Here is a 27,476-nt window from a genome sequence, read left to right as displayed (position 1 = left end):
GTTCGAGACCTGGTAGAGACATGCTTTTACCATCGTGATTGGGCATAAAAGTAAGCTAGATCTTTTGGAAATCTCAATGTGATCATGTATCTATGGTGAAGTGGTTATCACGTCCGCTTCGCACGCGGAAGGTGCCAGGTTCGAGCCCTGGTAGATGCGTGTTTTGACCATCGTGATTGGGCATAAAAATAAGCTAGATCTCTTGGAAAACTCAGAATTACTACGTATTTATGGTGTAGTGGTTATATCGTCCGCCTAACACAAGGAAGGTCGCAGGTTCGAGCCCTGGTAGATACGTGTTTCGACCATCGTGATTGGGCATAAAAATAAGCTAGATCTCTTGAAAAACTCAGAATAATTACGTATCTATGGTGTAGTTGTTATCACGTCCGCCTAACACGCGGAAGGTCCCAGGTTCGAGCCCTGGTAGATGCATGTTTTGACCATCGTGAATGGGCATAAAAATAAGCTAGATCTCTTGAAAAACTCATAATTACTACGTGTCTATGGAGTAGTGGTTATCACGTCCGCTTCACACGTGACAGGTCGCAGGTTCGAGACCTGGTAGATTCTTACTTTTACCATCGTGATTGGCATAAAAGAAGCTACATCTTTTGGAAAACTCAGTGTGATCAAGTATATATGGTGTAATGATTATCACGTCCGCTTCACAAGCGGAAGGCCCCAGGTTCGAGCCCAGGTAGATGCATGTTTTGACCATCGTGATTGGGCATAAAAATGAGCTAGATCTTTTGGAAAACTCGGAATTACTACGTGTCTATGGTGTAGTGGTTATAACGTCCGCCTAACACGCGGAAGGTCCCAGGTTCGAGCCCTGGTAGATGCATGCTTTGACCATCGTGATTGGGCACAAAAATAAGCTAGATCTCTTGAAAAACTCAGAATTACTACGTATTTATGGTGTAATGGTTATAATGTCCGCCTAACACAAGGAAGGTCGCAGGTTCGAGCCCTGGTAGATGTATGTTTTGACCATCGTGATTGGGCATAAAAATGAGCTAGATCTTTTGGAAAACTCGGAATTACTACGTATCTATGGTGTAGTGGTTATAACGTCCGCCTAACACGCGGAAGGTCCCAGGTTCGAGCTATGGTAAATACATGTTTTGACCATCGTGATTGGGCATAAAAATAAGCTAGATCTCTTGAAAAACTCAGAATTACTACGTGTCTATAGAGTAGTGGTTATCACGTCCGCTTCACACGTGGCAGGTTGCAGGTTCGAGACCTGGTAGAGACATGCTTTTACCATCGCGATTGGGCATAAAAGTAAGCTAGATCTTTTGGAAATCTCAATGTGATCATGTATCTATGGTGAAGTGGTTATCACGTCCGCTTCGCACGCGGAAGGTGCCAGGTTCGAGCCCTGGTAGATGCGTGTTTTGACCATCGTGATTGGGCATAAAAATAAGCTAGATCTCTTGAAAAACTCATAATTACTACGTGTCTATGGAGTAGTGGTTATCACGTCCGCTTCACACGTGACAGGTCGCAGGTTCGAGACCTGGTAGATTCTTACTTTTACCATCGTGATTGGCATAAAAGAAGCTAGATCTTTTGGAAAACTCAGTGTGATCAAGTATATATGGTGTAGTGATTATCACGTCCGCTTCACAAGCGGAAGGCCCCAGGTTCGAGCCCAGGTAGATACATGTTTTCACCATCGTGATTGGGCATAAAAATAAGCTAGATCTCTTGAAAAACTCAGAATGACTACGTTTCTATGGTGTAGTGGTTATCACGTCCGCCTAACACGCGGAAGGTGCAAGGTTCGACCCCTGGTAGATGCATGCTTTGACCATCGTGATTGGGCACAAAAATAAGCTAGATCTCTTGAAAAACTCAGAATTACTACGTATTTATGGTGTAGTGGTTATATCGTCCGCCTAACACAAGGAAGGTCGCAGGTTCGAGCCCTGGTAGATACGTGTTTCGACCATCGTGATTGGGCATAAAAATAAGCTAGATCTCTTGAAAAACTCAGAATAATTACGTATCTATGGTGTAGTGGTTATCACGTCCGCCTAACACGCGGAAGGTCCCAGGTTCGAGCCCTGGTAGATGCATGTTTTGACCATCGTGATTGGGCATAAAAATAAGCTAGATCTTTTGGAAAACTCGGAATTACTACGTGTCTATGGTGTAGTGGTTATAACGTCCGCCTAACACGCGGAAGGTCCCAGGTTCGAGCCCTGGTAGATGCATGCTTTGACCATCGTGATTGGGCACAAAAATAAGCTAGATCTCTTGAAAAACTCAGAATTACTACGTATTTATGGTGTAATGGTTATAACGTCCGCCTAACACAAGGAAGGTCGCAGGTTCGAGCCCTGGTAGATGTATGTTTTGACCATCGTGATTGGGCATAAAAATGAGCTAGATCTTTTGGAAAACTCGGAATTACTACGTATCTATGGTGTAGTGGTTATAACGTCCGCCTAACACGCGGAAGGTCCCAGGTTCGAGCTATGGTAAATACATGTTTTGACCATCGTGATTGGGCATAAAAATAAGCTAGATCTCTTGAAAAACTCAGAATTACTACGTGTCTATAGAGTAGTGGTTATCACGTCCGCTTCACACGTGGCAGGTTGCAGGTTCGAGACCTGGTAGATACATGCTTTTACCATCGTGATTGGGCATAAAAGTAAGCTAGATCTTTTGGAAATCTCAATGTGATCATGTATCTATGGTGAAGTGGTTATCACGTCCGCTTCGCACGCGGAAGGTGCCAGGTTCGAGCCCTGGTGGATGCGTGTTTTGACCATCGTGATTGGGCATAAAAATAAGCTAGATCTCTTGAAAAACTCAGAATGGCTACGTATCTATGGTGTAGTGGTTATCACGTCCGCTTCACACGCGGAAGGTCCCAGGTTCGAGCCCTGGTAGATGCGTGTTTTGACCATCGTGATTGGGCATAAAAATAAGCTAGATCTCTTGAAAAACTCATAATTACTACGTGTCTATGGAGTAGTGGTTATCACGTCCGCTTCACACGTGACAGGTCGCAGGTTCGAGACCTGGTAGATTCTTACTTTTACCATCGTGATTGGCATAAAAGAAGCTAGATCTTTTGGAAAACTCAGTGTGATCAAGTATATATGGTGTAGTGATTATCACGTCCGCTTCACAAGCGGAAGGCCCCAGGTTCGAGCCCAGGTAGATACATGTTTTCACCATCGTGATTGGGCATAAAAATAAGCTAGATCTCTTGAAAAACTCAGAATGACTACGTTTCTATGGTGTAGTGGTTATCACGTCCGCCTAACACGCGGAAGGTGCCAGGTTCGACCCCTGGTAGATGCATGCTTTGACCATCGTGATTGGGCACAAAAATAAGCTAGATCTCTTGAAAAACTCAGAATTACTACGTATTTATGGTGTAGTGGTTATATCGTCCGCCTAACACAAGGAAGGTCGCAGGTTCGAGCCCTGGTAGATACGTGTTTCGACCATCGTGATTGGGCATAAAAATAAGCTAGATCTCTTGAAAAACTCAGAATTACTACGTGTCTATGGAGTAGTGGTTATCACGTCCGCTTCACACGTGGCAGGTTGCAGGTTCGAGACCTGGTAGAGACATGCTTTTACCATCGTGATTGGGCATAAAAGTAAGCTAGATCTTTTGGAAATCTCTATGTGATCATGTATCTATGGTGAAGTGGTTATCACGTCCGCTTCGCACGCGGAAGGTGCCAGGTTCGAGCCCTGGTAGATGCGTGTTTTGACCATCGTGATTGGGCATAAAAATAAGCTAGATCTCTTGGAAAACTCAGAATTACTACGTATTTATGGTGTAGTGGTTATATCGTCCGCCTAACACAAGGAAGGTCGCAGGTTCGAGCCCTGGTAGATACGTGTTTCGACCATCGTGATTGGGCATAAAAATAAGCTAGATCTCTTGAAAAACTCAGAATAATTACGTATCTATGGTGTAGTTGTTATCACGTCCGCCTAACACGCGGAAGGTCCCAGGTTCGAGCCCTGGTAGATGCATGTTTTGACCATCGTGATTGGGCATAAAAATAAGCTAGATCTCTTGAAAAACTCATAATTACTACGTGTCTATGGAGTAGTGGTTATCACGTCCGCTTCACACGTGACAGGTCGCAGGTTCGAGACCTGGTAGATTCTTACTTTTACCATCGTGATTGGCATAAAAGAAGCTACATCTTTTGGAAAACTCAGTGTGATCAAGTATATATGGTGTAATGATTATCACGTCCGCTTCACAAGCGGAAGGCCCCAGGTTCGAGCCCAGGTAGATGCATGTTTTGACCATCGTGATTGGGCATAAAAATGAGCTAGATCTTTTGGAAAACTCGGAATTACTACGTGTCTATGGTGTAGTGGTTATAACGTCCGCCTAACACGCGGAAGGTCCCAGGTTCGAGCCCTGGTAGATGCATGCTTTGACCATCGTGATTGGGCACAAAAATAAGCTAGATCTCTTGAAAAACTCAGAATTACTACGTATTTATGGTGTAGTGGTTATATCGTCCGCCTAACACAAGGAAGGTCGCAGGTTCGAGCCCTGGTAGATAAGTGTTTCGATCATCGTGATTGGGCATAAAAATAAGCTAGATCTCTTGAAAAACTCAGAATAATTACGTATCTATGGTGTAGTGGTTATCACGTCCGCCTAACACGCGGAAGGTCCCAGGTTCGAGCCCTGGTAGATGCATGTTTTGACCATCGTGATTGGGCATAAAAATGAGCTAGATCTCTTGAAAAACTCACAATTACTACGTGTCTATGGAGTAGTGGTTATCACGTCCGCTTCACACGTGACAGGTCGCAGGTTCGAGACCTGGTAGATTCTTACTTTTACCATCGTGATTGGCATAAAAGAAGCTAGATCTTTTGGAAAACTCAGTGTGATCAAGTATATATGGTGTAGTGATTATCATGTCCGCTTCACAAGCGGAAGGCCCCAGGTTCGAGCCCAGGTAGATACATGTTTTGACCATCGTGATTGGGCATAAAAATAAGCTAGATGTCTTGAAAAACTCAGAATGACTACGTTTCTATGGTGTAGTGGTTATCACGTCCGCCTAACACGCGGAAGGTGCCAGGTTCGACCCCTTGTAGATGCATGCTTTGACCATCGTGATTGGGCACAAAAATAAGCTAGATCTCTTGAAAAACTCAGAATTACTACGTATTTATGGTGTAGTGGTTATATCGTCCGCCTAACACAAGCAGGGTCGCAGGTTCGAGCCCTGGTAGATACGTGTTTCGACCATCGTGATTGGGCATAAAAATAAGCTAGATCTCTTGAAAAACTCAGAATAATTACGTATCTATGGTGTAGTGGTTATCACGTCCGCCTAACACGCGGAAGGTCCCAGGTTCGAGCCCTGGTAGATGCATGTTTTGACCATCGTGATTGGGCATAAAAATGAGCTAGATCTTTTGGAAAACTCGGAATTACTACGTGTCTATGGTGTAGTGGTTATAACGTCCGCCTAACACGCGGAAGGTCCCAGGTTCGAGACCTGGTAGATGCATGCTTTGACCATCGTGATTGGGCACAAAAATAAGCTAGATCTCTTGAAAAACTCAGAATTACTACGTATTTTTGGTGTTATGGTTATAACGTCCGCCTAACACAAGGAAGGTCGCAGGTTCGAGCCCTGGTAGATGTATGTTTTGACCATCGTGATTGGGCATAAAAATGAGCTAGATCTTTTGGAAAACTCGGAATTACTACGTATCTATGGTGTAGTGGTTATAACGTCCGCCTAACACGCGGAAGGTCGCAGGTTCGACCCCTGGTAGATGCATGCTTTGACCATCGTGATTGGGCACAAAAATAAGCTAGATCTCTTGAAAAACTCAGAATTACTACGTATTTATGGTGTAGTGGTTATAACGTCCGCCTAACACAAGGAAGGTCGCAGGTTCGAGCCCTGGTAGATACATGTTTCGGCCATCGTGATTGGGCATAAAAATAAGCTTGATCTCTTGAAAAACTCGGAATGACTACGTATCTATGGTGTAGTGGTTATCACGTCCGCTTAACACGCGGAAGGTCCCAGGTTCGAGCCCTGGTAGATGCATGCTTTGACCATCGTGATTGGGCACAAAAATAAGCTAGATCTCTTGAAAAACTCAGAATTACTACGTATTTATGGTGTAATGGTTATAACGTCCGCCTAACACAAGGAAGGTCGCATGTTCGAGCCCTGGTAGATGTATGTTTTGACCATCGTAATTGGGCATAAAAATGAGCTAGATCTTTTGGAAAACTCGGAATTACTACGTATCTATGGTGTAGTGGTTATAACGTCCGCCTAACACGCGGAAGGTCGCAGGTTCGACCCCTGGTAGATGAATGCTTTGACCATCGTGATTGGGCACAAAAATAAGCTAGATCTCTTGAAAAACTCAGAATTACTACGTATTTATGGTGTAGTGGTTATAACGTCCGCCTAACACAAGGAAAGTCGCAGGTTCGAGCCCTGGTAGATACGTGTTTCGACCATCGTGATTGGGCATAAAAATAAGCTAGATCTCTTGTAAAACTCAGAATTACTACGTGTCTATAGATTAGTGGTTGTCACGTCCGCTTCACACGTGGTAGGTCGCAGGTTCGAGACCTGGTAGAGACATGCTTTTACCATCGTGATTGGGCATAAAAGTAAGCTAGATCTTTTAGAAAACTCAATGTGATCATGTATCTATGGTGAAGTGGTTATCAAGTCCGCTTCGCACGCGGAAGGAGCCAGGTTCGAGCCCTGGTAGATGCGTGTTTTGACCATCGTGATTGGGCATAAAAATGAGCTAGATCTTTTGGAAAACTCGGAATTACTACGTATCTATGGTGTAGTGGTTATCACGTCCGCCTGACACGCGGAAGGTCCCAGGTTCGGGCCCTGGTAGATGCATGCTTTGACCATCGTGATAGGGCACAAAAATAAGCTAGATCTCTTGAAAAACTCAGAATTACTACGTATTTATGGTGTAATGGTTATAACGTCCGCCTAACACAAGGAAGGTCGCAGGTTCGAGCCCTGGTAGATACATGTTTTGACCATCGTGATTGGGCATGAAATAAGCTAGATCTAATAAAAAAACTCAGAATGACTACGTATCTATGGTGTAGTGGTTATCACGTCCGCCTAACACGCGGAAAGTCCCAGGTTCGAGCCCTGGTAGATACATGCTTTGACCATCGTGATTGGGCATAAAAGTAAGCTAGATCTTTTGGAAAACTCAATGTGATCATGTATCTATGGTGAAGTGGTTATCACGTCCGCTTCACACGCGGAAGGTCCCAGGTTCGAGCCCTGGTAGATGCGTGTTTTGACCATCGTGATTGGGCATAAAAATAAGCTAGATCTCTTGAAAAACTCAGAATGACTACGTATCTATGGTGTAGTGGTTATCACGTCCGCCAAACACGCGGAAGGTTCCAGGTTCGAACACTGGTAGATACATGCTTTTACCATCGTGATTGGGCATAAAAGTAAGCTAGATCTTTTGGAAAACTCAATGTGATCATGTATCTATGGTGAAGTGGTTATCACGTCCGCTTCACACGCGGAAGGTGCCAGGCTCGAGCCCTGGTAGATGCGTGTTTTGACCATCGTGATTGGGCATAAAATAAGCTAAATCTCTTGAAAAACTCAGAATGTCTACGTATTTATGGTGTAATGGTTATAACGTCCGCCTAACACAAGGAAGGTCGCATGTTCGAGCCCTGGTAGATGTATGTTTTGACCATCGTAATTGGGCATAAAAATGAGCTAGATCTTTTGGAAAACTCGGAATTACTACGTATCTATGGTGTAGTGGTTATAACGTCCGCCTAACACGCGGAAGGTCGCAGGTTCGACCCCTGGTAAATGAATGCTTTGACCATCGTGATTGGGCACAAAAATAAGCTAGATCTCTTGAAAAACTCAGAATTACTACGTATTTATGGTGTAGTGGTTATAACGTCCGCCTAACACAAGGAAAGTCGCAGGTTCGAGCCCTGGTAGATACGTGTTTCGACCATCGTGATTGGGCATAAAAATAAGCTAGATCTCTTGTAAAACTCAGAATTACTACGTGTCTATAGATTAGTGGTTGTCACGTCCGCTTCACACGTGGTAGGTCGCAGGTTCGAGCCCTGGTAGATGCATGCTTTGACCATCGTGATAGGGCACAAAAATAAGCTAGATCTCTTGAAAAACTCAGAATTACTACGTATTTATGGTGTAATGGTTATAACGTCCGCCTAACACAAGGAAGGTCGCAGGGTCGAGCCCTGGTAGATACATGTTTTGACCATCGTGATTGGGCATGAAATAAGCTAGATCTAATAAAAAAACTTAGAATGACTACGTATCTATGGTGTAGTGGTTATCACGTCCGCTTCGCACGCGGAAGGAGCCAGGTTCGAGCCCTGGTAGATGCGTGTTTTGACCATCGTGATTGGGCATAAAAATGAGCTAGATCTTTTGGAAAACTCGGAATTACTACGTATCTATGGTGTAGTGGTTATCACGTCCGCCTGACACGCGGAAGGTCCCAGGTTCGAGCCCTGGTAGATGCATGCTTTGACCATCGTGATAGGGCACAAAAATAAGCTAGATCTCTTGAAAAACTCAGAATTACTACGTATTTATGGTGTAATGGTTATAACGTCCGCCTAACACAAGGAAGGTCGCAGGGTCGAGCCCTGGTAGATACATGTTTTGACCATCGTGATTGGGCATGAAATAAGCTAGATCTAATAAAAAAACTCAGAATGACTACGTATCTATGGTGTAGTGGTTATCACGTCCGCCTAACACGCGGAAAGTCCCAGGTTCGAGCCCTGGTAGATACATGCTTTGACCATCGTGATTGAGCATAAAAGTAAGCTAGATCTTTTGGAAAACTCAATGTGATCATGTATCTATGGTGAAGTGGTTATCACGTCCGCTTCACACGCGGAAGGTCCCAGGTTCGAGCCGTGGTAGATGCGTGTTTTGACCATCGTGATTGGGCATAAAAATAAGCTAGATCTCTTGAAAAACTCAGATTTACTACATGTCTATGGAGTAGTGGTTATCACGTCCGCCTAACACAAGGAAGGTCGCAGGTTCGAGCCCTGGTAGATACATGTTTCTTCCATCGTGATTGGGCATAAAAATAAGCTAGATCTCTTGAAAAACTCAGAATGACTACGTATCTATGGTGTAGTGGTTATCACGTCCGCCTAACACGCGGAAGGTTCCAGGTTCGAACACTGGTAGATACATGCTTTTACCATCGTGATTGGGCATAAAAGTAAGCTAGATCTTTTGGAAAACTCAATGTGATCATGTATCTATGGTGAAGTGGTTATCACGTCCGCTTCACACGCGGAAGGTGCCAGGCTCGAGCCCTGGTAGATGCATGTTTTGACCATCGTGATTGGGCATAAAAATAAGCTAGATCTCTTGAAAAACTCAGAATCACTACGTGTCTATAGAGTAGTGGTTATCACGTCCGCCTAACACGCGGAAGGTCCCAGGTTTGAGCTATGGTAAATACATGTTTTGACCATCGTGATTGGGCATAAAAATAAGCTAGATCTCTTGAAAAACTCAGAATTACTACGTGTCTATAGAGTAGTGGTTATCACGTCCGCTTCACACGTAGCAGGTCGCAGGTTCGAGACCTGGTAGAGACATGCTTTGACCAAGGATTATTTAAAATGTCTAAGGATAAAACGCACACACAGATCTCTATAGTAAGGGAATGTTCTCTAGTTGTTCCGATATTTTAACCCATACCCCTCTTCTCCACCTACTGTTTTGGTGTGTCAAACGGAAAAGAAGTACCGATATGGCGCCACCTATCTTATTATCGCGAAAGCATAGACGAAACAGAGATAGTTTTCGAAAGCATGCTGTATAATTCTATTTCGAATTGCTAACATTTAATTCAAGATTCAAGAATGAAGTTAATTCCTAAAATTCATGATTTAATTTTAATAATAGATTAAAGCAAAAATTCAGTTCAGAAATATATGAGGCGAATTTACACTAATTTAGTTTAATAGGAAAGGCCAAGGCCTTGTTTGAGTACATCTGCTAGAGCAGACGAGAGCGACAAAACTTTCAAGAACCCGGTCAAGTGTTGACGCTTCAAAATATTGGCTTTCCGGTTTCCCGATTGTGCCCGCTAGGTACCGTTTGGAACATCTACCTTCGATATTTCCTTCTCTGCGTTTTATCCTTAGACATTTTAAATAATCCTTGCTTTGACCATCGTGATTGGGCATAAAAGTAAGCTAGATCTTTTGGAAAACTCAATGTGATCATGTATCTATGGTGAAGTGGTTATCACGTCCGCCTAACACAAGGAAGGTCGCAGGTTCGAGCCCTGTTAGATACATGTTTTGACCATCGTGATTGGGCATAAAATAAGCGAGATCTCTTGAAAAACTCAGAATTACTACGTATCTATGGTGAAGTGGTTATCACGTCCGCCTAACACGCGGAAAGTCCCAGGTTCGAGCCCTGGTAGATACATGTTTTGACCATAGTGATTGGGCATAAAAGTAAGCTAGATCTTTTGGAAAACTCAGTGTGGTCATGTATCTATGGTGTAGTGGTTATCAAGTCCGCCTAACACGCGGAAGATCCCTGGTTCGAGCCCTGGTAGGTAAATTTTTTACAATCGTGATTGGGCATAAAAATAAGCTAGATCTTTTGGAAAACTCATTGTATTCATGTATCTATGGTGAAGTGGTTATCACGTCCGCTTCACACGCGGAAGGTCCCAGGTTCGAGCCTTGGTAGATGCGTGTTTTGACCATCGTGATTGGGCATAAAAATAAGCTAGATCTCTTGAAAAACTCGGAATTATTACGTATCTATGGTGTAGTGGTTATAACGTCCGCCTAACACAAGGAAGGTCGCAGGTTCAAGCCCTGGTAGATGCATGCTTTGACCATCGTGATAGGGCACAAAAATAAGCTAGATCTCTTGAAAAACTCAGAGTTACTACGTATTTATGGTGTAATGGTTATAACGTCCGCCTAACACAAGGAAGGTCGCAGGTTCGAGCCCTGGTAGATACATGTTTTGACCATCGTTATTGGGCATGAAATAAGCTAGATCTAATAAAAAAACTCAGAATGACTACGTATCTATGGTGTAGTGGTTATCACGTCCGCCTAACACGCGGAAAGTCCCAGGTTCGAGCCCTGGTAGATACATGCTTTGACCATCGTGATTGGGCATAAAAGTAAGCTAGAACTTTTGGAAAACTCAATGTGATCATGTATCTATGGTGAAGTGGTTATCACGTCCGCCTAACACAAGGAAGGTCGCAGGTTCGAGCCCTGTTAGATACATGTTTTGACCATCGTGATTGGGCATAAAATAAGCGAGATCTCTTGAAAAACTCAGAATTACTACGTATCTATGGTGAAGTGGTTATCACGTCCGCCTAACACGCGGAAAGTCCCAGGTTCGAGCGCTGGTAGATACATGTTTTGACCATAGTGATTGGGCATAAAAGTAAGCTAGATCTTTTGGAAAACTCAGTGTGGTCATGTATCTATGGTGTAGTGGTTATCAAGTCCGCCTAACACGCGGAATATCCCTGGTTCGAGCCCTGGTAGGTAAATTTTTTACAATCGTGATTGGGCATAAAAATAAGCTAGATCTTTTGGAAAACTCATTGTATTCATGTATCTATGGTGAAGTGGTTATCACGTCCGCTTCACACGCGGAAGGTCCCAGGTTCGAGCCCTGGTAGATGCGTGTTTTGACCATCGTGATTGGGCGTAAAAATAAGCTAGATCTCTTGAAAAACTCAGATTTACTACATGTCTATGGAGTAGTGGTTATCACGTCCGCCTAACACAAGGAAGGTCGCAGGTTCGAGCCCTGGTAGATACATGTTTCTTCCATCGTGATTGGGCATAAAAATAAGCTAGATCTCTTGAAAAACTCGGAATTATTACGTATTTATGGTGTAGTGGTTATAACGTCCGCCTAACACAAGGAAGGTCGCAGGTTCAAGCCCTGGTAGATGCATGCTTTGACCATCGTGATAGGGCACAAAAATAAGCTAGATCTCTTGAAAAACTCAGAGTTACTACGTATTTATGGTGTAATGGTTATAACGTCCGCCTAACACAAGGAAGGTCGCAGGTTCGAGCCCTGGTAGATACATGTTTTGACCATCGTGATTGGGCATGAAATAAGCTAGATCTAATAAAAAAACTCAGAATGACTACGTATCTATGGTGTAGTGGTTATCACGTCCGCCTAACACGCGGAAAGTCCCAGGTTCGAGCCCTGGTAGATACATGCTTTGACCATCGTGATTGGGCATAAAAGTAAGCTAGATCTTTTGGAAAACTCAATGTGATCATGTATCTATGGTGAAGTGGTTATCACGTCCGCTTCACACGCGGAAGGTCCCAGGTTCGAGCCCTGGTAGATGCGTGTTTTGACCATCGTGATTGGGCATAAAAATAAGCTAGATCTCTTGAAAAACTCAGATTTACTACATGTCTATGGAGTAGTGGTTATCACGTCCGCCTAACACAAGGAAGGTCGCAGGTTCGAGCCCTGGTAGATACATGTTTCATCCATCGTGATTGGGCATGAAATAAGCTAGATCTAATAAAAAAACTCAGAATGGCTACGTATCTATGGTGTAGTGGTTATCACGTCCGCCTAACACAAGGAAGGTCGCAGGTTCGAGCCCTGGTAGATACATGCTTTGACCATCGTGATTGGGCATAAAAGTAAGCTAGATCTTTTGGAAAACTCAATGTGATTATGTATCTATGGTGAAATGGTTATCACGTCCGCCTAACACGCGGAAAGTCCCAGGTTCGAGCCCTGGTAGATACATGTTTTGACCATCGTGATTGGGCATAAAAGTAAGCTAGATCTTTTGGAAAACTCAATGTGGTCATGTATCTATGGTGTAGTGGTTTTCAAGTCCGCCTAACACGCGGAAGATCCCAGGTTCGAGCCCTGGTAGGTAAATTTTTTTACAATCGTGATTGGGCATAAAAATAAGCTAGATCTTTTGGAAAACTCAATGTGATCATGTATCTATGGTGAAGTGGTTATCACGTCCGCTTCACATGCGGAAGGTCCCAGGTTCGAGCCCTGGTAGATGCGTGTTTTGACCATCGTGATTGGGCATAAAAATAAGCTAGATCTCTTGAAAAACTCAGATTTACTACGTGTCTATGGAGTAGTGGTTATCACGTCCGCCTAACACAAGGGAGGTCGCAGGTTCGAGCCCTGGTAGATACATGCTTCTTCCATCGTGATTGGGCGTAAAAATAAGCTAGATCTCATGAGAAACTCAGAATGACTACGTATCTATGGTGTAGTGGTTATCACGTCCGCCTAACACGCGGAAGGTTCCAGGTTCGAACACTGGTAGATACATGCTTTTACCATCGTGATTGGGCATAAAAGTAAGCTAGATCTTTTGGAAAACTCAATGTGATCATGTATATATGGTGAAGTGGTTATCACGTCCGCTTCACACGCGGAAGGTCCCAGGTTCGAGCCCTGGTTTATACATGTTTTGACCATCCTGATTGGGCATAAAAATAAGCTAGATCTCTTGAAAAACTCGGAATTATTACGTACCTATGGTGTAGTGGTTATAACGTCCGCCTAACACAAGGAAGGTCGCAGGTTCAAGCCGTGGTAGATACATGTTTTGACTATCGTGATTGGGCATGAAATAAGCTAGATCTAATAAAAAAACTCAGAATGACTACGTATCTATGGTGTAGTGGTTATCGCGTCCGCCTAACACAAGGAAGGTCTCAGGTTCGAGCCCTGGTAGATACATGCTTTGACCATCGTGATTGGGCATAAAAGTAAGCTAGATCTTTTGGAAAAGTCAATGTGATTATGTATCTATGGTGAAGTGGTTATCACGTCCGCCTAACACGCGGAAAGTCCCAGGTTCGAGCCCTGGTAGATACATGTTTTGACCATCGTGATTGGGCATAAAAGTAAGCTAGATCTTTTGGAAAACTCAATGTGGTCATGTATCTATGGTGTAGTGGTTATCAAGTCCGCCTAACACGCGGAAGATCCCAGGTTCGAGCCCTGGTAGGTAAATTTTTTTACAATCGTGATTGGGCATAAAAATAAGCTAGATCTTTTGGAAAACTCCATGTGATCATGTATCTATGGTGAAGTGGTTATCACGTCCGCTTCACACGCGGAAGGTCCCAGGTTCGAGCCCTGGTAGATGCGTGTTTTGACCATCGTGATTGGGCATAAAAATAAGCTAGATCTCTTGAAAAACTCAGATTTACTACGTGTCTATGGAGTAGTGGTTATCACGTCCGCCTAACACAAGGAAGGTCGCAGGTTCGAGCTGTGGTAGATACATGTTTCTTCCATCGTGATTGGGCATAAAAATAAGCTAGATCTCTTGAGAAACTCAGAATGACTACGTATCTATGGTGTAGTGGTTATCACGTCCGCCTAACACGCGGAAGGTTCCAGGTTCGAACACTGGTAGATACATGCTTTTACCATCGTGATTGGGCATAAAAGTAAGCTAGATCTTTTGGAAAACTCAATGTGATCATGTATATATGGTGAAGTGGTTATCACGTCCGCTTCACACGCGGAAGATCCCAGGTTCGAGCCCTGGTAGATACATGTTTTGACCATCCTGATTGGGCATAAAAATAAGCTAGATCTCTTGAAAAACTCGGAATTATTACGTATCTATGGTGTAGTGGTTATAACGTCCGCCTAACACAAGGAAGGTCGCAGGTTCGAGCCCTGGTAGATACATGTTTTGACCATCGTGATTGGGCATGAAATAAGCTAGATCTAATAAAAAAACTCAGAATGTCTACGTATCTGAGGTGTAGTGGTTATCACGTCCGCCTAACACGCGGAAGGTCCCAGGTTCGAGCCCTGGTAGATACATCTTTTGACCATCGTGATTGGGCATAAAAATGAGCTAGATCTTTTGGAAAACTTGGACTTACTACGTATCTATGGTGTAGTGGTTATAACGTTCGCCTAACACGCGGAAGGTCCCAGGTTCGAGCTATTGTAAATACATGTTTTGACCATCGTGACTGGGCATAAAATAAGCTAGATCTTTTGAAAAACTCAGAATTGCTACGTATCTATGGTGAAGTGGTTATCACGTCCGCCTAACACGCGGAAAGTCCCAGGTTCGAGCCCTGATAGATACATGTTTTGACCATCGTGATTGGGCATAAAAGTAAGCTAGATCTTTTGGAAAACTCAGTGTGGTCAATAACTGGTCATGTATCTATGGTGTAGTGGTTATCAAGTCCGCCTTACACGCGGAAGATCCCAGGTTCGAGCCCTGATAGGTAAATTTTTTTACAATCGTGATTGGGCATAAAAATAAGCTAGATCTTTTGGAAAACTCAATGTGATCATGTATCTATGGTGAAGTGGTTATCACGTCCGCTTCACACGCGGAAGGTCCCAGGTTCGAGCCCTGGTAGATGCGTGTTTTGACCATCGTGATTGGGCATAAAAATAAGCTAGATCTCTTGAAAAACTCAGAATTACTACGTGTCTATGGAGTAGTGGTTATCACGTCCGCCTAACACGCGGAAGGTCCCAGGTTCGAGCTATGGTAAATACAAGTTTTGACCATCGTGATTGGGCATAAAAATAAGCTAGATCTCTTGAAAAACTCGGAATTACTACGTATCTATGGTGTAGTGGTTATCACGTCCGCCTAACACAAGGAAGGTCGCAGGTTCGAGCCCTGGTAGATACATGTTTTGACCATCGTGATTGGGCATAAAATAAGCTAGATCTAATAAAAAACTCAGAATTACTACGTATCTATGGTGTAGTGGTTATCACGTCCGCCTAACACGCGGAAAGCCCTAGGTTCGAGACCTGGTAGATACATATTTCTTCCATCGTGATTGGGCATAAAAATAAGCTAGATCTCTTGAAAAACTCAGAATGACTACGTATCTATGGTGTAGTGGTTATCACGTCCGCCTAACACGCGGAAGGTTCCAGGTTCGAACACTGGTAGATACGTGCTTTTACCATCGTGATTGGGCATAAAAGTAAGCTAGATCTTTTGGAAAACTCATTGTGGTCATGTATCTATGGTGTAGTGGTTATCAAGTCCGCCTAACAAGCGGAAGATCCCAGGTTCGAGCCCTGGTAGGTAAATTTTTTTACAATCGTGATTGGGCATAAAAATAAGCTAGATCTTTTGGAAAACTTAATGTGATCATGTATCTATGGTGAAGTGGTTATCACGTCCGCTTCACACGCGGAAGGTCCCAGGTTCGAGCCCTGGTAGATGCGTGTTTTGACCATCGTGATTGGGCGTAAAAATAAGCTAGATCTCTTGAAAAACTCAGATTTACTACATGTCTATGGAGTAGTGGTTATCACGTCCGCCTAACACAAGGAAGGTCGCAGGTTCGAGCCCTGGTAGATACATGTTTCTTCCATCGTGATTGGGCATAAAAATAAGCTAGATCTCTTGAAAAACTCGGAATTATTACGTATTTATGGTGTAGTGGTTATAACGTCCGCCTAACACAAGGAAGGTCCCAGGTTCAAGCCCTGGTAGATGCATGCTTTGACCATCGTGATAGGGCACAAAAATAAGCTAGATCTCTTGAAAAACTCAGAGTTACTACGTATTTATGGTGTAATGGTTATAACGTCCGCCTAACACAAGGAAGGTCGCAGGTTCGAGCCCTGGTAGATACATGTTTTGACCATCGTGATTGGGCATGAAATAAGCTAGATCTAATAAAAAAACTCAGAATGACTACGTATCTATGGTGTAGTGGTTATCACGTCCGCCTAACACGCGGAAAGTCCCAGGTTCGAGCCCTGGTAGATACATGCTTTGACCATCGTGATTGGGCATAAAAGTAAGCTAGATCTTTTGGAAAACTCAATGTGATCATGTATCTATGGTGAAGTGGTTATCACGTCCGCTTCACACGCGGAAGGTCCCAGGTTCGAGCCCTGGTAGATGCGTGTTTTGACCATCGTGATTGGGCATAAAAATAAGCTAGATCTCTTGAAAAACTCAGATTTACTACATGTCTATGGAGTAGTGGTTATCACGTCCGCCTAACACAAGGAAGGTCGCAGGTTCGAGCCCTGGTAGATACATGTTTCATCCATCGTGATTGGGCATGAAATAAGCTAGATCTAATAAAAAAACTCAGAATGGCTACGTATCTATGGTGTAGTGGTTATCACGTCCGCCTAACACAAGGAAGGTCGCAGGTTCGAGCCCTGGTAGATACATGCTTTGACCATCGTGATTGGGCATAAAAGTAAGCTAGATCTTTTGGAAAACTCAATGTGATTATGTATCTATGGTGAAATGGTTATCACGTCCGCCTAACACGCGGAAAGTCCCAGGTTCGAGCCCTGGTAGATACATGTTTTGACCATCGTGATTGGGCATAAAAGTAAGCTAGATCTTTTGGAAAACTCAATGTGGTCATGTATCTATGGTGTAGTGGTTTTCAAGTCCGCCTAACACGCGGAAGATCCCAGGTTCGAGCCCTGGTAGGTAAATTTTTTTACAATCGTGATTGGGCATAAAAATAAGCTAGATCTTTTGGAAAACTCAATGTGATCATGTATCTATGGTGAAGTGGTTATCACGTCCGCTTCACATGCGGAAGGTCCCAGGTTCGAGCCCTGGTAGATGCGTGTTTTGACCATCGTGATTGGGCATAAAAATAAGCTAGATCTCTTGAAAAACTCAGATTTACTACGTGTCTATGGAGTAGTGGTTATCACGTCCGCCTAACACAAGGGAGGTCGCAGGTTCGAGCCCTGGTAGATACATGCTTCTTCCATCGTGATTGGGCGTAAAAATAAGCTAGATCTCATGAGAAACTCAGAATGACTACGTATCTATGGTGTAGTGGTTATCACGTCCGCCTAACACGCGGAAGGTTCCAGGTTCGAACACTGGTAGATACATGCTTTTACCATCGTGATTGGGCATAAAAGTAAGCTAGATCTTTTGGAAAACTCAATGTGATCATGTATATATGGTGAAGTGGTTATCACGTCCGCTTCACACGCGGAAGGTCCCAGGTTCGAGCCCTGGTTTATACATGTTTTGACCATCCTGATTGGGCATAAAAATAAGCTAGATCTCTTGAAAAACTCGGAATTATTACGTACCTATGGTGTAGTGGTTATAACGTCCGCCTAACACAAGGAAGGTCGCAGGTTCAAGCCGTGGTAGATACATGTTTTGACTATCGTGATTGGGCATGAAATAAGCTAGATCTAATAAAAAAACTCAGAATGACTACGTATCTATGGTGTAGTGGTTATCGCGTCCGCCTAACACAAGGAAGGTCTCAGGTTCGAGCCCTGGTAGATACATGCTTTGACCATCGTGATTGGGCATAAAAGTAAGCTAGATCTTTTGGAAAAGTCAATGTGATTATGTATCTATGGTGAAGTGGTTATCACGTCCGCCTAACACGCGGAAAGTCCCAGGTTCGAGCCCTGGTAGATACATGTTTTGACCATCGTGATTGGGCATAAAAGTAAGCTAGATCTTTTGGAAAACTCAATGTGGTCATGTATCTATGGTGTAGTGGTTATCAAGTCCGCCTAACACGCGGAAGATCCCAGGTTCGAGCCCTGGTAGGTAAATTTTTTTACAATCGTGATTGGGCATAAAAATAAGCTAGATCTTTTGGAAAACTCCATGTGATCATGTATCTATGGTGAAGTGGTTATCACGTCCGCTTCACACGCGGAAGGTCCCAGGTTCGAGCCCTGGTAGATGCGTGTTTTGACCATCGTGATTGGGCATAAAAATAAGCTAGATCTCTTGAAAAACTCAGATTTACTACGTGTCTATGGAGTAGTGGTTATCACGTCCGCCTAACACAAGGAAGGTCGCAGGTTCGAGCTGTGGTAGATACATGTTTCTTCCATCGTGATTGGGCATAAAAATAAGCTAGATCTCTTGAGAAACTCAGAATGACTACGTATCTATGGTGTAGTGGTTATCACGTCCGCCTAACACGCGGAAGGTTCCAGGTTCGAACACTGGTAGATACATGCTTTTACCATCGTGATTGGGCATAAAAGTAAGCTAGATCTTTTGGAAAACTCAATGTGATCATGTATATATGGTGAAGTGGTTATCACGTCCGCTTCACACGCGGAAGATCCCAGGTTCGAGCCCTGGTAGATACATGTTTTGACCATCCTGATTGGGCATAAAAATAAGCTAGATCTCTTGAAAAACTCGGAATTATTACGTATCTATGGTGTAGTGGTTATAACGTCCGCCTAACACAAGGAAGGTCGCAGGTTCGAGCCCTGGTAGATACATGTTTTGACCATCGTGATTGGGCATGAAATAAGCTAGATCTAATAAAAAAACTCAGAATGTCTACGTATCTGAGGTGTAGTGGTTATCACGTCCGCCTAACACGCGGAAGGTCCCAGGTTCGAGCCCTGGTAGATACATCTTTTGACCATCGTGATTGGGCATAAAAATGAGCTAGATCTTTTGGAAAACTCGGACTTACTACGTATCTATGGTGTAGTGGTTATAACGTTCGCCTAACACGCGGAAGGTCCCAGGTTCGAGCTATTGTAAATACATGTTTTGACCATCGTGACTGGGCATAAAATAAGCTAGATCTTTTGAAAAACTCAGAATTGCTACGTATCTATGGTGAAGTGGTTATCACGTCCGCCTAACACGCGGAAAGTCCCAGGTTCGAGCCCTGATAGATACATGTTTTGACCATCGTGATTGGGCATAAAAGTAAGCTAGATCTTTTGGAAAACTCAGTGTGGTCAATAACTGGTCATGTATCTATGGTGTAGTGGTTATCAAGTCCGCCTTACACGCGGAAGATCCCAGGTTCGAGCCCTGATAGGTAAATTTTTTTACAATCGTGATTGGGCATAAAAATAAGCTAGATCTTTTGGAAAACTCAATGTGATCATGTATCTATGGTGAAGTGGTTATCACGTCCGCTTCACACGCGGAAGGTCCCAGGTTCGAGCCCTGGTAGATGCGTGTTTTGACCATCGTGATTGGGCATAAAAATAAGCTAGATCTCTTGAAAAACTCAGAATGGCTACGTATCTATGGTGTAGTGGTTATCACGTCCGCTTCACACGCGGAAGGTCCCAGGTTCGAGCCCTGGTAGATGCGTGTTTTGACCATCGTGATTGGGCATAAAAATAAGCTAGATCTCTTGAAAAACTCATAATTACTACGTGTCTATGGAGTAGTGGTTATCACGTCCGCTTCACACGTGACAGGTCGCAGGTTCGAGACCTGGTAGATTCTTACTTTTACCATCGTGATTGGCATAAAAGAAGCTAGATCTTTTGGAAAACTCAGTGTGATCAAGTATATATGGTGTAGTGATTATCACGTCCGCTTCACAAGCGGAAGGCCCCAGGTTCGAGCCCAGGTAGATACATGTTTTCACCATCGTGATTGGGCATAAAAATAAGCTAGATCTCTTGAAAAACTCAGAATGACTACGTTTCTATGGTGTAGTGGTTATCACGTCCGCCTAACACGCGGAAGGTGCCAGGTTCGACCCCTGGTAGATGCATGCTTTGACCATCGTGATTGGGCACAAAAATAAGCTAGATCTCTTGAAAAACTCAGAATTACTACGTATTTATGGTGTAGTGGTTATATCGTCCGCCTAACACAAGGAAGGTCGCAGGTTCGAGCCCTGGTAGATACGTGTTTCGACCATCGTGATTGGGCATAAAAATAAGCTAGATCTCTTGAAAAACTCGGAATTATTACGTATCTATGGTGTAGTGGTTATAACGTCCGCCTAACACAAGGAAGGTCGCAGGTTCGAGCCCTGGTAGATACATGTTTTGACCATCGTGATTGGGCATGAAATAAGCTAGATCTAATAAAAAAACTCAGAATGTCTACGTATCTGAGGTGTAGTGGTTATCACGTCCGCCTAACACGCGGAAGGTCCCAGGTTCGAGCCCTGGTAGATACATCTTTTGACCATCGTGATTGGGCATAAAAATGAGCTAGATCTTTTGGAAAACTCGGACTTACTACGTATCTATGGTGTAGTGGTTATAACGTTCGCCTAACACGCGGAAGGTCCCAGGTTCGAGCTATTGTAAATACATGTTTTGACCATCGTGACTGGGCATAAAATAAGCTAGATCTTTTGAAAAACTCAGAATTGCTACGTATCTATGGTGAAGTGGTTATCACGTCCGCCTAACACGCGGAAAGTCCCAGGTTCGAGCCCTGATAGATACATGTTTTGACCATCGTGATTGGGCATAAAAGTAAGCTAGATCTTTTGGAAAACTCAGTGTGGTCAATAACTGGTCATGTATCTATGGTGTAGTGGTTATCAAGTCCGCCTTACACGCGGAAGATCCCAGGTTCGAGCCCTGATAGGTAAATTTTTTTACAATCGTGATTGGGCATAAAAATAAGCTAGATCTTTTGGAAAACTCAATGTGATCATGTATCTATGGTGAAGTGGTTATCACGTCCGCTTCACACGCGGAAGGTCCCAGGTTCGAGCCCTGGTAGATGCGTGTTTTGACCATCGTGATTGGGCATAAAAATAAGCTAGATCTCTTGAAAAACTCAGAATGACTACGTTTCTATGGTGTAGTGGTTATCACGTCCGCCTAACACGCGGAAGGTGCCAGGTTCGACCCCTGGTAGATGCATGCTTTGACCATCGTGATTGGGCACAAAAATAAGCTAGATCTCTTGAAAAACTCAGAATTACTACGTATTTATGGTGTAGTGGTTATATCGTCCGCCTAACACAAGGAAGGTCGCAGGTTCGAGCCCTGGTAGATACGTGTTTCGACCATCGTGATTGGGCATAAAAATAAGCTAGATCTCTTGAAAAACTCGGAATTATTACGTATCTATGGTGTAGTGGTTATAACGTCCGCCTAACACAAGGAAGGTCGCAGGTTCGAGCCCTGGTAGATACATGTTTTGACCATCGTGATTGGGCATGAAATAAGCTAGATCTAATAAAAAAACTCAGAATGTCTACGTATCTGAGGTGTAGTGGTTATCACGTCCGCCTAACACGCGGAAGGTCCCAGGTTCGAGCCCTGGTAGATACATCTTTTGACCATCGTGATTGGGCATAAAAATGAGCTAGATCTTTTGGAAAACTCGGACTTACTACGTATCTATGGTGTAGTGGTTATAACGTTCGCCTAACACGCGGAAGGTCCCAGGTTCGAGCTATTGTAAATACATGTTTTGACCATCGTGACTGGGCATAAAATAAGCTAGATCTTTTGAAAAACTCAGAATTGCTACGTATCTATGGTGAAGTGGTTATCACGTCCGCCTAACACGCGGAAAGTCCCAGGTTCGAGCCCTGATAGATACATGTTTTGACCATCGTGATTGGGCATAAAAGTAAGCTAGATCTTTTGGAAAACTCAGTGTGGTCAATAACTGGTCATGTATCTATGGTGTAGTGGTTATCAAGTCCGCCTTACACGCGGAAGATCCCAGGTTCGAGCCCTGATAGGTAAATTTTTTTACAATCGTGATTGGGCATAAAAATAAGCTAGATCTTTTGGAAAACTCAATGTGATCATGTATCTATGGTGAAGTGGTTATCACGTCCGCTTCACACGCGGAAGGTCCCAGGTTCGAGCCCTGGTAGATGCGTGTTTTGACCATCGTGATTGGGCATAAAAATAAGCTAGATCTCTTGAAAAACTCAGAATTACTACGTGTCTATGGAGTAGTGGTTATCACGTCCGCCTAACACGCGGAAGGTCCCAGGTTCGAGCTATGGTAAATACAAGTTTTGACCATCGTGATTGGGCATAAAAATAAGCTAGATCTCTTGAAAAACTCGGAATTACTACGTATCTATGGTGTAGTGGTTATCACGTCCGCCTAACACAAGGAAGGTCGCAGGTTCGAGCCCTGGTAGATACATGTTTTGACCATCGTGATTGGGCATAAAATAAGCTAGATCTAATAAAAAACTCAGAATTACTACGTATCTATGGTGTAGTGGTTATCACGTCCGCCTAACACGCGGAAAGCCCTAGGTTCGAGACCTGGTAGATACATGTTTCTTCCATCGTGATTGGGCATAAAAATAAGCTAGATCTCTTGAAAAACTCAGAATGACTACGTATCTATGGTGTAGTGGTTATCACGTCCGCCTAACACGCGGAAGGTTCCAGGTTCGAACACTGGTAGATACGTGCTTTTACCATCGTGATTGGGCATAAAAGTAAGCTAGATCTTTTGGAAAACTCATTGTGGTCATGTATCTATGGTGTAGTGGTTATCAAGTCCGCCTAACAAGCGGAAGATCCCAGGGTCGAGCCCTGGTAGGTAAATTTTTTTACAATCGTGATTGGGCATAAAAATAAGCTAGATCTTTTGGAAAACTTAATGTGATCATGTATCTATGGTGAAGTGGTTATCACGTCCGCTTCACACGCGGAAGGTCCCAGGTTCGAGCCCTGGTAGATGCGTGTTTTGACCATCGTGATTGGGCATAAAAATAAGCTAGATCTCTTGAAAAACTCAGAGTTACTACGTGTCTATGGAGTAGTGGTTATCACGTCCGCCTAACACGCGGAAGGTCCCAGGTTCGAGCTATGGTAAATACTAGTTTTGACCATCGTGATTGGGCATAAAAATAAGCTAGATCTCTTGAAAAACTCGGAATTACTACGTATCTATGGTGTAGTGGTTATAACGTCCGCCTAACACAAGGAAGGTCGCAGGTTCGAGCCCTGGTAGATACATGTTTTGACCATCGTGATTGGGCATAAAAGTAAGCTAGATCTTTTGCAAAACTCAGTGTGGTGATGTATCTATGGTGAGGTGTTTATCACGTCCGCTTCACACGCGGAAGGTCCCAGGTTCGAGCCCTGGTAGATGCGTGTTTTGACCATCGTGAATGAGCATAAAAATAAGCTAGATCTCTTGAAAAACTCAGAATTACTAAGTATCTATGGTGTAGTAGTTATATCGTCCGCCTAACACAAGGAAGGTCCCAGGTTCGAGCTATGTTAAATTCATGTTTTGACCATCGTGATTGGGCATAAAAATAAGCTAGATCTCTTTAAAAACTCAGAATTACTACGTGTCTATAGAGTAGTGGTTATCACGTCCGCTTCACACGCGGAAGGTGCCAGGTTCGAGCCCTGGTAGATGTGTGTTTTGACCATCGTGATTGGGCATAAAAATAATCTAGATCTCTTGAAAAACTCAGAATGACTACGTATCTATGGTGTAGTGGTTATCACGTCTGCTTCACACGCGGAAGGTCCCAGGTTCGAGCCCTGGTAGATGCGTGTTTTGACCATCGTGATTGGGCATAAAAATAAGCTAGATCTCTTGAAAAACTCATAATTACTACGTGTCTATGGAGTAGTGGTTATCACGTCCGCTTCACACGTGACAGGTCGCAGGTTCGAGACCTGGTAGATTCTTACTTTTACCATCGTGATTGGCATAAAAGAAGCTAGATCTTTTGGAAAACTCAGTGTGATCAAGTATATATGGTGTAGTGATTATCACGTCCGCTTCACAAGCGGAAGGCCCCAGGTTCGAGCCCAGGTAGATACATGTTTTCACCATCGTGATTGGGCATAAAAATAAGCTAGATCTCTTGAAAAACTCAGAATGACTACGTTTCTATGGTGTAGTGGTTATCACGTCCGCCTAACACGCGGAAGGTGCCAGGTTCGACCCCTGGTAGATGCATGCTTTGACCATCGTGATTGGGCACAAAAATAAGCTAGATCTCTTGAAAAACTCAGAATTACTACGTATTTATGGTGTAGTGGTTATATCGTCCGCCTAACACAAGGAAGGTCGCAGGTTCGAGCCCTGGTAGATACGTGTTTCGACCATCGTGATTGGGCATAAAAATAAGCTAGATCTCTTGAAAAACTCGGAATTATTACGTATCTATGGTGTAGTGGTTATAACGTCCGCCTAACACAAGGAAGGTCGCAGGTTCGAGCCCTGGTAGATACATGTTTTGACCATCGTGATTGGGCATGAAATAAGCTAGATCTAATAAAAAAACTCAGAATGTCTACGTATCTGAGGTGTAGTGGTTATCACGTCCGCCTAACACGCGGAAGGTCCCAGGTTCGAGCCCTGGTAGATACATCTTTTGACCATCGTGATTGGGCATAAAAATGAGCTAGATCTTTTGGAAAACTCGGACTTACTACGTATCTATGGTGTAGTGGTTATAACGTTCGCCTAACACGCGGAAGGTCCCAGGTTCGAGCTATTGTAAATACATGTTTTGACCATCGTGACTGGGCATAAAATAAGCTAGATCTTTTGAAAAACTCAGAATTGCTACGTATCTATGGTGAAGTGGTTATCACGTCCGCCTAACACGCGGAAAGTCCCAGGTTCGAGCCCTGATAGATACATGTTTTGACCATCGTGATTGGGCATAAAAGTAAGCTAGATCTTTTGGAAAACTCAGTGTGGTCAATAACTGGTCATGTATCTATGGTGTAGTGGTTATCAAGTCCGCCTTACACGCGGAAGATCCCAGGTTCGAGCCCTGATAGGTAAATTTTTTTACAATCGTGATTGGGCATAAAAATAAGCTAGATCTTTTGGAAAACTCAATGTGATCATGTATCTATGGTGAAGTGGTTATCACGTCCGCTTCACACGCGGAAGGTCCCAGGTTCGAGCCCTGGTAGATGCGTGTTTTGACCATCGTGATTGGGCATAAAAATAAGCTAGATCTCTTGAAAAACTCAGAATTACTACGTGTCTATGGAGTAGTGGTTATCACGTCCGCCTAACACGCGGAAGGTCCCAGGTTCGAGCTATGGTAAATACAAGTTTTGACCATCGTGATTGGGCATAAAAATAAGCTAGATCTCTTGAAAAACTCGGAATTACTACGTATCTATGGTGTAGTGGTTATCACGTCCGCCTAACACAAGGAAGGTCGCAGGTTCGAGCCCTGGTAGATACATGTTTTGACCATCGTGATTGGGCATAAAATAAGCTAGATCTAATAAAAAACTCAGAATTACTACGTATCTATGGTGTAGTGGTTATCACGTCCGCCTAACACGCGGAAAGCCCTAGGTTCGAGACCTGGTAGATACATGTTTCTTCCATCGTGATTGGGCATAAAAATAAGCTAGATCTCTTGAAAAACTCAGAATGACTACGTATCTATGGTGTAGTGGTTATCACGTCCGCCTAACACGCGGAAGGTTCCAGGTTCGAACACTGGTAGATACGTGCTTTTACCATCGTGATTGGGCATAAAAGTAAGCTAGATCTTTTGGAAAACTCATTGTGGTCATGTATCTATGGTGTAGTGGTTATCAAGTCCGCCTAACAAGCGGAAGATCCCAGGTTCGAGCCCTGGTAGGTAAATTTTTTTACAATCGTGATTGGGCATAAAAATAAGCTAGATCTTTTGGAAAACTTAATGTGATCATGTATCTATGGTGAAGTGGTTATCACGTCCGCTTCACACGCGGAAGGTCCCAGGTTCGAGCCCTGGTAGATGCGTGTTTTGACCATCGTGATTGGGCATAAAAATAAGCTAGATCTCTTGAAAAACTCAGAGTTACTACGTGTCTATGGAGTAGTGGTTATCACGTCCGCCTAACACGCGGAAGGTCCCAGGTTCGAGCTATGGTAAATACTAGTTTTGACCATCGTGATTGGGCATAAAAATAAGCTAGATCTCTTGAAAAACTCGGAATTACTACGTATCTATGGTGTAGTGGTTATAACGTCCGCCTAACACAAGGAAGGTCGCAGGTTCGAGCCCTGGTAGATACATGTTTTGACCATCGTGATTGGGCATAAAAGTAAGCTAGATCTTTTGCAAAACTCAGTGTGGTGATGTATCTATGGTGAGGTGTTTATCACGTCCGCTTCACACGCGGAAGGTCCCAGGTTCGAGCCCTGGTAGATGCGTGTTTTGACCATCGTGAATGAGCATAAAAATAAGCTAGATCTCTTGAAAAACTCAGAATTACTAAGTATCTATGGTGTAGTAGTTATATCGTCCGCCTAACACAAGGAAGGTCCCAGGTTCGAGCTATGTTAAATTCATGTTTTGACCATCGTGATTGGGCATAAAAATAAGCTAGATCTCTTTAAAAACTCAGAATTACTACGTGTCTATAGAGTAGTGGTTATCACGTCCGCTTCACACGCGGAAGGTGCCAGGTTCGAGCCCTGGTAGATGTGTGTTTTGACCATCGTGATTGGGCATAAAAATAATCTAGATCTCTTGAAAAACTCAGAATGACTACGTATCTATGGTGTAGTGGTTATCACGTCTGCTTCACACGCGGAAGGTCCCAGGTTCGAGCCCTGGTAGATGCGTGTTTTGACCATCGTGATTGGGCATAAAAATAAGCTAGATCTCTTGAAAAACTCAGAATTACTAAAGTCAGGGAATTTGAAAATGG

At 43.5% G+C, this 27,476-nt stretch overlaps 41 non-coding genes across 41 annotated transcripts; all 41 read left to right on the top strand.

Moving 5' to 3' along the window:
• Positions 1-86: 86 nt before the first annotated feature.
• TRNAA-CGC (transfer RNA alanine (anticodon CGC)) lies at positions 87-159 on the top strand. The gene has a single exon. It is a non-coding gene; the product is annotated as a tRNA-Ala (tRNA).
• A 1,167-nt stretch (positions 160-1,326) lies between these two features.
• TRNAA-CGC (transfer RNA alanine (anticodon CGC)) lies at positions 1,327-1,399 on the top strand. The gene has a single exon. It is a non-coding gene; the product is annotated as a tRNA-Ala (tRNA).
• Positions 1,400-2,014: 615 nt separating this feature from the next.
• TRNAV-AAC (transfer RNA valine (anticodon AAC)) lies at positions 2,015-2,087 on the top strand. Its single transcript has one exon. It is a non-coding gene; the product is annotated as a tRNA-Val (tRNA).
• Positions 2,088-2,704: 617 nt separating this feature from the next.
• Positions 2,705-2,777, top strand: TRNAA-CGC (transfer RNA alanine (anticodon CGC)). The gene has a single exon. It is a non-coding gene; the product is annotated as a tRNA-Ala (tRNA).
• A 65-nt stretch (positions 2,778-2,842) lies between these two features.
• Positions 2,843-2,915, top strand: TRNAV-CAC (transfer RNA valine (anticodon CAC)). Its single transcript has one exon. It is a non-coding gene; the product is annotated as a tRNA-Val (tRNA).
• Positions 2,916-3,668: 753 nt separating this feature from the next.
• Positions 3,669-3,741, top strand: TRNAA-CGC (transfer RNA alanine (anticodon CGC)). Its single transcript has one exon. It is a non-coding gene; the product is annotated as a tRNA-Ala (tRNA).
• An 891-nt stretch (positions 3,742-4,632) lies between these two features.
• TRNAV-AAC (transfer RNA valine (anticodon AAC)) lies at positions 4,633-4,705 on the top strand. Its single transcript has one exon. It is a non-coding gene; the product is annotated as a tRNA-Val (tRNA).
• A 615-nt stretch (positions 4,706-5,320) lies between these two features.
• Positions 5,321-5,393, top strand: TRNAV-AAC (transfer RNA valine (anticodon AAC)). Its single transcript has one exon. It is a non-coding gene; the product is annotated as a tRNA-Val (tRNA).
• A 617-nt stretch (positions 5,394-6,010) lies between these two features.
• TRNAV-AAC (transfer RNA valine (anticodon AAC)) lies at positions 6,011-6,083 on the top strand. Its single transcript has one exon. It is a non-coding gene; the product is annotated as a tRNA-Val (tRNA).
• Positions 6,084-6,838: 755 nt separating this feature from the next.
• On the top strand, positions 6,839-6,911 carry TRNAV-GAC (transfer RNA valine (anticodon GAC)). Its single transcript has one exon. It is a non-coding gene; the product is annotated as a tRNA-Val (tRNA).
• Positions 6,912-7,114: 203 nt separating this feature from the next.
• TRNAV-AAC (transfer RNA valine (anticodon AAC)) lies at positions 7,115-7,187 on the top strand. Its single transcript has one exon. It is a non-coding gene; the product is annotated as a tRNA-Val (tRNA).
• Positions 7,188-7,252: 65 nt separating this feature from the next.
• TRNAV-CAC (transfer RNA valine (anticodon CAC)) lies at positions 7,253-7,325 on the top strand. Its single transcript has one exon. It is a non-coding gene; the product is annotated as a tRNA-Val (tRNA).
• Positions 7,326-8,355: 1,030 nt separating this feature from the next.
• Positions 8,356-8,428, top strand: TRNAA-CGC (transfer RNA alanine (anticodon CGC)). The gene has a single exon. It is a non-coding gene; the product is annotated as a tRNA-Ala (tRNA).
• A 65-nt stretch (positions 8,429-8,493) lies between these two features.
• Positions 8,494-8,566, top strand: TRNAV-GAC (transfer RNA valine (anticodon GAC)). Its single transcript has one exon. It is a non-coding gene; the product is annotated as a tRNA-Val (tRNA).
• Positions 8,567-8,769: 203 nt separating this feature from the next.
• TRNAV-AAC (transfer RNA valine (anticodon AAC)) lies at positions 8,770-8,842 on the top strand. The gene has a single exon. It is a non-coding gene; the product is annotated as a tRNA-Val (tRNA).
• Positions 8,843-10,716: 1,874 nt separating this feature from the next.
• Positions 10,717-10,789, top strand: TRNAV-CAC (transfer RNA valine (anticodon CAC)). Its single transcript has one exon. It is a non-coding gene; the product is annotated as a tRNA-Val (tRNA).
• Positions 10,790-11,130: 341 nt separating this feature from the next.
• Positions 11,131-11,203, top strand: TRNAV-AAC (transfer RNA valine (anticodon AAC)). The gene has a single exon. It is a non-coding gene; the product is annotated as a tRNA-Val (tRNA).
• A 477-nt stretch (positions 11,204-11,680) lies between these two features.
• Positions 11,681-11,753, top strand: TRNAV-CAC (transfer RNA valine (anticodon CAC)). Its single transcript has one exon. It is a non-coding gene; the product is annotated as a tRNA-Val (tRNA).
• A 479-nt stretch (positions 11,754-12,232) lies between these two features.
• TRNAV-AAC (transfer RNA valine (anticodon AAC)) lies at positions 12,233-12,305 on the top strand. Its single transcript has one exon. It is a non-coding gene; the product is annotated as a tRNA-Val (tRNA).
• A 65-nt stretch (positions 12,306-12,370) lies between these two features.
• Positions 12,371-12,443, top strand: TRNAV-CAC (transfer RNA valine (anticodon CAC)). The gene has a single exon. It is a non-coding gene; the product is annotated as a tRNA-Val (tRNA).
• Positions 12,444-13,060: 617 nt separating this feature from the next.
• On the top strand, positions 13,061-13,133 carry TRNAV-CAC (transfer RNA valine (anticodon CAC)). Its single transcript has one exon. It is a non-coding gene; the product is annotated as a tRNA-Val (tRNA).
• A 341-nt stretch (positions 13,134-13,474) lies between these two features.
• Positions 13,475-13,547, top strand: TRNAV-CAC (transfer RNA valine (anticodon CAC)). The gene has a single exon. It is a non-coding gene; the product is annotated as a tRNA-Val (tRNA).
• Positions 13,548-14,164: 617 nt separating this feature from the next.
• Positions 14,165-14,237, top strand: TRNAV-CAC (transfer RNA valine (anticodon CAC)). The gene has a single exon. It is a non-coding gene; the product is annotated as a tRNA-Val (tRNA).
• A 341-nt stretch (positions 14,238-14,578) lies between these two features.
• Positions 14,579-14,651, top strand: TRNAV-CAC (transfer RNA valine (anticodon CAC)). Its single transcript has one exon. It is a non-coding gene; the product is annotated as a tRNA-Val (tRNA).
• A 765-nt stretch (positions 14,652-15,416) lies between these two features.
• Positions 15,417-15,489, top strand: TRNAV-CAC (transfer RNA valine (anticodon CAC)). Its single transcript has one exon. It is a non-coding gene; the product is annotated as a tRNA-Val (tRNA).
• Positions 15,490-16,243: 754 nt separating this feature from the next.
• Positions 16,244-16,316, top strand: TRNAV-CAC (transfer RNA valine (anticodon CAC)). Its single transcript has one exon. It is a non-coding gene; the product is annotated as a tRNA-Val (tRNA).
• A 479-nt stretch (positions 16,317-16,795) lies between these two features.
• Positions 16,796-16,868, top strand: TRNAV-AAC (transfer RNA valine (anticodon AAC)). The gene has a single exon. It is a non-coding gene; the product is annotated as a tRNA-Val (tRNA).
• A 65-nt stretch (positions 16,869-16,933) lies between these two features.
• TRNAV-CAC (transfer RNA valine (anticodon CAC)) lies at positions 16,934-17,006 on the top strand. The gene has a single exon. It is a non-coding gene; the product is annotated as a tRNA-Val (tRNA).
• A 617-nt stretch (positions 17,007-17,623) lies between these two features.
• On the top strand, positions 17,624-17,696 carry TRNAV-CAC (transfer RNA valine (anticodon CAC)). The gene has a single exon. It is a non-coding gene; the product is annotated as a tRNA-Val (tRNA).
• A 341-nt stretch (positions 17,697-18,037) lies between these two features.
• Positions 18,038-18,110, top strand: TRNAV-CAC (transfer RNA valine (anticodon CAC)). The gene has a single exon. It is a non-coding gene; the product is annotated as a tRNA-Val (tRNA).
• Positions 18,111-18,727: 617 nt separating this feature from the next.
• Positions 18,728-18,800, top strand: TRNAV-CAC (transfer RNA valine (anticodon CAC)). The gene has a single exon. It is a non-coding gene; the product is annotated as a tRNA-Val (tRNA).
• Positions 18,801-19,141: 341 nt separating this feature from the next.
• Positions 19,142-19,214, top strand: TRNAV-CAC (transfer RNA valine (anticodon CAC)). Its single transcript has one exon. It is a non-coding gene; the product is annotated as a tRNA-Val (tRNA).
• Positions 19,215-19,979: 765 nt separating this feature from the next.
• TRNAV-CAC (transfer RNA valine (anticodon CAC)) lies at positions 19,980-20,052 on the top strand. Its single transcript has one exon. It is a non-coding gene; the product is annotated as a tRNA-Val (tRNA).
• Positions 20,053-20,117: 65 nt separating this feature from the next.
• On the top strand, positions 20,118-20,190 carry TRNAV-CAC (transfer RNA valine (anticodon CAC)). Its single transcript has one exon. It is a non-coding gene; the product is annotated as a tRNA-Val (tRNA).
• Positions 20,191-21,505: 1,315 nt separating this feature from the next.
• Positions 21,506-21,578, top strand: TRNAV-CAC (transfer RNA valine (anticodon CAC)). Its single transcript has one exon. It is a non-coding gene; the product is annotated as a tRNA-Val (tRNA).
• A 1,041-nt stretch (positions 21,579-22,619) lies between these two features.
• TRNAV-CAC (transfer RNA valine (anticodon CAC)) lies at positions 22,620-22,692 on the top strand. The gene has a single exon. It is a non-coding gene; the product is annotated as a tRNA-Val (tRNA).
• A 754-nt stretch (positions 22,693-23,446) lies between these two features.
• Positions 23,447-23,519, top strand: TRNAV-CAC (transfer RNA valine (anticodon CAC)). Its single transcript has one exon. It is a non-coding gene; the product is annotated as a tRNA-Val (tRNA).
• A 755-nt stretch (positions 23,520-24,274) lies between these two features.
• Positions 24,275-24,347, top strand: TRNAV-CAC (transfer RNA valine (anticodon CAC)). The gene has a single exon. It is a non-coding gene; the product is annotated as a tRNA-Val (tRNA).
• Positions 24,348-25,662: 1,315 nt separating this feature from the next.
• On the top strand, positions 25,663-25,735 carry TRNAV-CAC (transfer RNA valine (anticodon CAC)). The gene has a single exon. It is a non-coding gene; the product is annotated as a tRNA-Val (tRNA).
• Positions 25,736-26,489: 754 nt separating this feature from the next.
• Positions 26,490-26,562, top strand: TRNAV-CAC (transfer RNA valine (anticodon CAC)). Its single transcript has one exon. It is a non-coding gene; the product is annotated as a tRNA-Val (tRNA).
• Positions 26,563-27,317: 755 nt separating this feature from the next.
• Positions 27,318-27,390, top strand: TRNAV-CAC (transfer RNA valine (anticodon CAC)). Its single transcript has one exon. It is a non-coding gene; the product is annotated as a tRNA-Val (tRNA).
• The last annotated feature ends 86 nt before the right edge of the window (positions 27,391-27,476 follow it).

This window comes from Phalangium opilio, unplaced genomic scaffold (genome assembly GCF_054372755.1).
Source record: "Phalangium opilio isolate 3A_F unplaced genomic scaffold, DU_Popi_V2 ptg000009l_1, whole genome shotgun sequence".
Classification (NCBI taxonomy): domain Eukaryota; kingdom Metazoa; phylum Arthropoda; class Arachnida; order Opiliones; family Phalangiidae; genus Phalangium; species Phalangium opilio.
This window is presented reverse-complemented; position numbering and strand designations above follow the sequence as displayed.